The 8,189-nt window shown below is 45.3% G+C and overlaps 1 long non-coding RNA gene across 1 annotated transcript in view; it reads right to left on the bottom strand.

The window, feature by feature from the left end:
- Window positions 1-1,899: 1,899 nt before the first annotated feature.
- LOC131839891 (uncharacterized) overlaps window positions 1,900-8,189 on the bottom strand; it is a 30,538-nt gene continuing 24,248 nt past the window's right edge. Inside the window, exons 3-4 of the long non-coding RNA XR_009357060.1 lie at window positions 2,589-2,721; window positions 1,900-2,087 (exon numbers count right to left, since the gene is read on the bottom strand). This is a non-coding gene — a long non-coding RNA (uncharacterized LOC131839891). The remainder of the gene's footprint in view (window positions 2,088-2,588; window positions 2,722-8,189) is intronic.

The raw sequence follows: 8,189 nt of genomic DNA, 5'->3' as shown, positions 1-8,189 counted from the left end.
TTCTCACCTGGAAACAAGGAATTCTCACAGTAGCATGTGTCCCCGGATGGTGTGTGAATAAAACGGGTTTGTGCATATGGAGTGCCCGGCCGAGTACCCGGCACCTAGAAGCCACTAAATACGGGGTGACCAACATGACACCAGTCCTCCAGGGGGTGAAGCAGTATCAAGTCATGAAAATCATTGCCATCTGATTTTCTTTTATGTTTTATGATAGAAAGGCAATCGGACCTGTTGATTGGACCGATTGATCCTGAACCTGAAAGAATGAATAGGAAAGGAACTGCCCCTTGGTTGAATGAGGGCCTTGTAGCTATAAGGGAATCCTATCACCTGCCTGAAGCCGGGTGTGAGAAGAACAATTCTATTCATGGGCGACTGTCTCAAAGACAAGCATGCAGCTCATTCCTTCAGCTAAATGGTCTCCATTTTACATTGATGCAAGCCCAGACCACCGGCAACCCAAATCAAATGCCTTATGTTCTCAAATTCGTTTTTCTGAACTGCACCCCGGAATCATCATGCCCTTCTTCACTTAAAGGGATGCTTAGCAGCAGCTCTAAGAAGCTAGCTGTTGAAAATATGATGCTCTATCTTATCCCGTATACCACATAATGCCTCAGGACCTTTAGGAAGATAATCAAAGCCTCAACACCAGAACTTCTTCAGAGCGATCAGTGAGCAGTACTGTCGCGGAGAGCATCATTTTTAAACATCAGCCCAGTTTTCCTCTTTGCTTTGACCTTTAGGAAACTCATACCTAAATGGAGACCCCTCTGATCAATCACGGGGGCCCTTCAGTGATACAATTCCCTGTAATATGCTTATGCCAGCTTAATTATAATATTCTGGGTCTAGACCAGAGGTCAGAAATGACAGCTCATGGCAGAACCAGCCTGCTTCCTGTTTTTTGTTCAGCGAATGCGCTGGTCTTTTTCTGTGTCTGCTGTGGTGACACGGCAGCAAGAACTGATAGTTGAGGCAGAAACTGTGTGGGCAGAAAGGCCAAAAGTCTGTCCAATCTGGCCCTTTGCAGAAAGTCTGTACCCCCTTGCACTAAACGTACTTTCTTCCAACCTTGCTCTCTTGATTTTTACCCCATGGTGTGTTTTGTAAGCTGCCTCAAATCCATTTTGGAATAAAGCAGGTTGGAAACAATCTGACATTAAAGGCCATCCAATTCACTGTAGTTCTCAACACTCCAGACACACACACACACACACACACACACACACACACACGACTGTCTTGTCTGCAGGATATTGAAACCACCGTCCCCAGTATTTGCAGGGATATTCTACCCTAATGCACACAGTTAACGGGCAGAGCAAAAGGAATTATCACATTTCCCTATCCTAGATCTCTGTCCGGGATCTTAAGGAGTCCCCTCTCCTAGACCTCAGGAAAGTTGCTCCTCTCCTTAAGAGCTTTACTGCGCTCCTCCAATCAGTTTTCAGTGGGTCCCACTAGAAGCGGAGGGAAGAATTCCCTGGGAAAGAGGAGGAAGGCATGCCACGGAGGCAAAGAAAGGCTGGAAGAGCTGGAAGCCGCTGTGATCCTTCCCACTCAGCACCAGGCTTGACATGGAAATTGGATCATGACGATGACAATTATGAAAAATAAAAACCTTAATGTTTTTGCATAACTAAATCCACATGTAGATTATAATGACTGCTATGAGCTTAATGCCCAGACTTATTTCTCTTCCAAAAAAGTGAAAAATCAGTCAGGCTAGAACTTAGTAACGCTCTTGAGTCTCACTTAATAAAGCGCAAAACATCTGATTTTCAAGGTATTTGATGTTCAGTTCCCTCTAGCTGAAAGTGGTTTTATTTTCCGCTCCACGCAGGGTATTTCTGGGGCGCCTTTCATCAGAAGCAAGCAATTCAAGAGTGTGTGTTTATTTTGTAGAAGATTTACATGTTTTCCCAAATCAAGTTTTAATGAACAAAGCACGGTATGGTTTTATCCAGCAAAATCCTGAAAATGCACATTGGTCATTAAAGTGTAAACCAGCATCTTACTGAAGTTGCACAATGATGTTCTTATCCGAGGTCTCTCACACTGGATGCTGTCCATGCAAAAGACTGCATTGAGGAAGAAAATGTATGGGTCAGGGTAAATTAAACATCAGGCCCTTGAGAAATTTACTGCAATTTATTGAGAAAGTAACTTTAGGGACGTCTCTTTGGGAGAACTGTCCAAGCCTTAAGTGACTGCAGTGTTACTCTTAATCTTACAGTAAATACTGTCTTTATCATTTCTTTTTAAAATTCCATGTGCCTAGTCTTTTAAAAAGGGAACTTTCCTCTACTTACCTAAAAAGGGAATCAATGCTTTACATTTTTCTGACGAAATCCTAAGAAAAACTATGAAGGTATCTATGTCGTGATAGAAAGGCACATCAGCATCAAACGTAAAACTGTACATTGACAGCATCGGAAAGACATATTGCCTCATCTTGTTTCTTTAGAACATAAGAGAATTTGAATCACTGACATTCTTGGCTGTTTTTCCACCCACACAGGGAAACCAGGAGGAATGCAGGAATCAAAGAGCTGCATTCCCCATTGCCACAAAGTACTCACACTTGGCAATTGGGAAAGAATCCGGTCATCATTTTTTAAGTGATCACCAAGCAGCGAGGAGCTCAGGCCGAGTGCACACATGTCTCCACAGTCCCTTCCCGCCCTGCGTCCACAGCGTCAGCAACAGAGCTTGCTGCAGGGAAAAAAAAAAAAAAAAAAAATCCAAATTTCTGTGTCCCAAGGGGAGGCATTCATTCATTCCTCAGCAGCACCCGTTCTGACATCCTAAGGAAGACAAGAGCCTTTTGCTGGGGAAGGACTTTGACATCCCCTTAAATGGCGTCTGCATCTAGTCCAACAGAGTTGGGCGTGGAAGTGTATTTATTGCAACCACAAGGATGTGCAAATTTATTTATAGTATAAACGGTGCTTTCCGCAAGTCCTAGCTGTCAACAACTTCTTATTTTTCCTGGAGTGCCTTAGGAGCCAAGCATGTTTTGTTTCTTGGGCTTGGTACCTGGAGAGCTAAAATAACACTCTCGTTAATGAGAAGACAATGGGACTAACTGCTGTTTTGCAGCTTTTCCACGGGCCATACCTTTTAATTGCTGAGTGCTGGCATGAGTACATTGTTCCTCTTTTTTTTTTTTTTTTTTTTTTTTTGCACACAGCCCCTTAGGCCCGTTAGGAACGGAGTGTGTTTTGTGTACGTACGGAGCAAAGACTCTTATTAAAAGCTGACGGAAGCATTTGGAGTGAGGAGTTTATTTTGACTGGTGAGGTATGTCTTGATAGTTTGCCTTCAGATGCAAGAGGAAAAAGAGAGAAAGTGGATTAGCCCCAATCATCTGGGAGATGACATTTCTCACTGTGTTTGAAGTATTTTATGAATTAGAGAATGGGACTGATTTTGAAGCCTAAATTAATTTAATCTGTTTGCTTTTGTTTGCTGCCACAGCTGCTGCGACACACCCTACTTCTTTGAAAATCTTCGGCTTCAAGGGTCTGGGCGTGGAAGAGCGAGTGCGGCAGGCAGAGGGGCTGCTGGTGCCTTCCCCGGGTGGGGAATGGAATCGGTTTTCAATTTCCCCCTGTGGACGTCTGGCATTCTCCGATAGGGTTTTGTCTCAGATTTCAAGCTCCACGCTCTCACACTTGCCCATCGTGCTTTTTATTAAAGGAGAAGTTGCCTGCCGAAGCCAACATAAGGGAAAGAAAGGAAATCATTATCCCAACCCCATTCCTCCTAGCACATTTTCATTAGGGAAAAAACCTTCAGGGTGAAGATGAAAGAGGCAGAAAGGTCCCATTGGTCATGGCCCATTAACAGTGACTGACACCTACTTTGCCACAAATTCGGCACTTCCCATAGCGACTCCATTTGTGTTTAGAATCCGGTCTTCTTTGGGGTTGTAGAGGGCTGGACGTTCAAGAGCTCCGTGACAGCCATGCTTGCATGTCCCCTTATTCTCATTAAATCCATTTGGAATGCTCGGGACTGCATTCCCCCAGCAGGACAGACGGAACGGATCTTTACAGTAACCCTGGCTGACTGTCCACAGGTCAGTTCGAAAATTCTCGGTTACTTGAGAGGAGATTAGGTCAACCTGGTTCATTTCAGTATCAGTCAAGGACCAGATCGTGTTGGCTTTTCACAGGTGGACCCACCCATGAGCATTGGGGCTACTTCAAAGTTAAGGGAGAGAAAGCGACGTTTGCCCATCACAGGGCTTTATTCAGGGCCTCGGACAACAGATTTCAGCCCCCACTAGTGTGGAAGAAAAACAGGCTCACTGACTTCAGAAAAGGAAGTACTTGCAACAATCAAGAAGAGGCAAGGAGTATCCAAGGACTGTCCCAGCACCCGGGGCATGTGCTGCTGGCAGAACCTTGTTAGAGGAGCACATGGCATTTATGGATTCACTGCTACGAGGACCTTCAAGGTTGTAAGGTGGGAAAAAGAAAACCTGATGAATTATCTGATGAACAACTAATTTATCAGGGCATTTGCCTTGTATTGCAAGTCGAGCTGGACTTGTGTCCTAACATCAGCTACCTGAGGCCCAGTATTTGCGTTCTCGCCGGGAGCAGCTGTTACAAGTGTCAGCTCTGTCCCTTCTAACCGGGGCCAAAGTAAAACCAGGACTTTAAGTGAGGTCGCAGATGGGACTCTCTCTTCAGAGCAAATTCCGTTCTTCCTCAGAAGCAGTGCCGCGTGGGAATAACAAACACAGTACCTCAGCAGGCTCCCTCTGAGAATCTTCTCTCTGCGTTGTGAAATACTGCCTAATGTTGGCTTTTTTTTTTTCTAATTACTGTTTACATCTTTGAGAAGAAATTATCATTTTCTAGAACTGATGCAGGGGACGGCATGACTCTGTTGGTTAAGTGCTGGACTCCTGACTTCGGCTCAGGTCATGATCTCAGCATCGTGAGACAGAGCCCTGCATCAGGCTCCACGCTCAGCACAGAGTCTGCTTGAGATTCTCTCTCCCCCTCTGCCCCTCCCCCACTCAGGCGTGCTCTCTCTAAAGTAATAAATAAACTTCAAAATGGATGCAAACGTGTTGCCTGTATTTTGAGGTCAAGTCTGTCCTTTCCGAGAGACAGCATACATTCACCCTCTGCTCAGAGGATTTCAGAGCTTTTCTCCATAAGACAACTGGTTCCAACAAATTCATTGACTCACACACACTCCTCCACCTATCAAGTTCTTAATGGTGACCAGTAGCAGAACATGTGTCCCCGAAATATGACCATAGGAGCTCAAGACATGCCACCCCTAAGTTTCATCCATCAGGGAAAACTGACCCCTCTCAAAGAAGAGACTAGAAGTAGACACCACACCCAGACAAAAGAGTTCATCACTTTCTACCATAGAGTCGTCCCACCTTATTTGTAGTTTTGATAATCCCCCCATCACCCATAGGTCCACAAGTAGATGACAGTCACTAGTAGCCTAACATGTCATAGACCTCACTCATCTTATCACATGGGTCCCTTACAAGAAGGGGGAGTACAGTCCAATAAGTATATTGACAGACGCATTCCCATAACTTTGATTACAGTATATTGCTAGAACTGCTCTATTTTAGTATTTGTGGGTTTTTTATTTTATATGTTTATTTTAAGTAATCTCTACCCCCAACAGGCTTGAACTCAAAACCCTAACATCAAGAGTCACAGTAATTTTATATTTTGTTATCATTAATCTCTTACTGTGTCTCATTTGTAAATTAAATTTATCATAGGTATGTGTGTATAGGAAAAAACACATTAAAAAAATTTTTTAAAATTTTTACCTAAAAAAAAAAAATTTTTTTTTTTTTACCTGTGTAAATTTGAAGATCTAATCGGCGTTATTAAGCCAGCCATGAATCCGGCAGCATCCCAGCCAACAAGTGGAGGGGGAACTCCAAGGACTTGTACCAAATGGAAGGTGTTAATAGGAAGGAGGGTGGAGCAAGAAGTTACTAGCAAAGGAAAAGATTATTTCTGGCAAAGTTACCTTCCCTTAGGAGAAGGGCAATGGGGCTTATCATACAGATGAGCTCATCTTGCAGGAGTGGGGGGAGAGGGCAGAGAAGGCAAGGATAAAGAGGACCCCCGTGATAGATTACATCATTGGTGCTGATCAGAAAATTCCAGACTGACTGGCTTAAAATCCCACTCCTGGAGAGGGTGACACTGCAGCTAGAAAGGGCTGGTTTGCTGTTTCTTTTTTTTTTTTTTTTTTAAGATTTTATTTATTTATTTGACAGAGAGAGATCACAAGTAGATGGAGAGGCAGGCAGAGAGAGAGAGAGAGGGAAGCAGGCTCCCTGCTGTGCAGAGAGCCCGACGCGGGACTCGATCCCAGGACCCTGAGATCATGACCTGAGCCGAAGGCAGCGGCTCAACCCATTGAGCCACCCAGGCGCCCCTGGTTTGCTGTTTCTGAGGACAAGTAGCTCCACCTTGGACTTGTGGTTTTCTTTTTAACATTCCATCCGGGAGGTCTTGAAACATCCCCACAGATACGAGAAGACTACTCTACCTCCCATCTATTCCATGGGCCCACTCATCTTCCCTGAAAATCATTCATTCTCCCCTAAGAGACCTACTACATCTCCCCTTCCTCTTCCCTATTAAGATGGTATTAAAGCCTGATTCTAAGCCACCTAAGGTAGTTACTCATTTTTTCTGGTGGGCCCCTCTCCACACGTGAGATGTACATGTTCATAAACCCCTGGTGGTTTGGTTTTTTTCCTTGTTAATCTGTCTTTTATTACAGAGATCTCAGACAAAAACTCAGAAGGGTAGAGAAGAAGTGATTTCTCCTTCCCTACAATGGGCAGTTTTAGAAGAAGCCTGTATTTCAAAAATCAGATAGTCCCCCCCGCCTTTTTTTTTAAGATTTTATTTATCTCAGAGAGGGAGGGCCTGCGTGCATGTGTGCACCTGAGTGGGGGAGGGGCAGAAAGCAGGAGAATCTCAAGCAGACTCCCCCTGAGCTCAGAGCCCCAAGTCCAGTCGGGGCTTGATCCCAGGACCCTGAGATCATGACCTGAGCCAAAATCAAGAGTTGGACACTTAACCAACTGCACCAAAATTAAGAATCAGACACTTAACCAACCAGGCACCCCCAAGATCAGACATTTTTATGCAATGAGGGGAAAAGAGCAAAAACACAAGAATGACAGAAAGAAGGAAAGACAACACGGTATACCCAGGGCACCTAGATGCTAAAAATAACCAGGAAGCTGATTCAAGGATGCTCGGGCCACGCCCTTCCCCTTTTGCCTCCCCATCCTTTCCCTCCATCTTTCCCCTTCAGCTCTTCCAAGGGACCACTGGAGCAGGTTCTCTCTTCCAATGGCGGCTGTGGCAAGTAACCAGACAGAGTGAATGTCCTTGGTAGGCTCAATCCTAACATGAGTCTAAGCCAGATGGCCTCACACGGTGCCACCAGCGGGCCCTGCCCCAGTGCCTTCTCACGGCCACCACCTAACCACCACATCACCACAGACTTCAGGCCCAGCTCCAGGGCGGTCAAAAGCCATCCGTTTTAGAAGAGGGATCCCTACAGCTTGCAGGTCTGTTTGCTGCCAGGCTTCGGGCCAGGAGCCACTTTCTCCGTGATGTGGAGGGCAAGGTCAAGGGGCTTGCATGGGCTAAGCAGTCATTTTATCGCCCAAGAACCACTCGCCAGCTTTCTACAGAGGAGACTCTGGACCCAAAGGGCTCCAAACTAGAAGTAATGTGGTTTGGATTCGGGTTTGGAAAGCTGTTCGTGCCCCGGGGACTTGGAAAGAGTCAGGGCCCCCGACTTTTCTGCACAGGCGCTTTGAGCCTGGAAAGCTTGAAAACAATTATAAATCTCCTTCAGCCAGGCGGCCTCCCTGTGAGATAGCAAAACAATCCCAAATCTGCAGAGAAGGCCCTGAGAGGTTAATGATCTTCCCCCAGCAATAGGGAAAACTCCCAAGGGAGCTCAGCAGGAATTCCAGGCTATTCTCCAGGCTCTGGCTCTGATTTTCATTTAAATCACACAGTCTCTCTGAACCTCTGTTTCCTCTTTGGGTAAAATGGGAACGATAATTCCTACATGACGTTAATTGCGAAGACACAGGGAAAGGATTACCTGAGAGCTTTGCACTGTCTCGTGTTGTGGTGTTAATG

This window comes from Mustela lutreola, chromosome 8 (assembly GCF_030435805.1).
Source record: "Mustela lutreola isolate mMusLut2 chromosome 8, mMusLut2.pri, whole genome shotgun sequence".
Taxonomy (NCBI): domain Eukaryota; kingdom Metazoa; phylum Chordata; class Mammalia; order Carnivora; family Mustelidae; genus Mustela; species Mustela lutreola.
The sequence above is the reverse complement of the archived record's forward strand: the minus strand, read 5'-3'. Positions and strand labels throughout refer to the sequence as shown.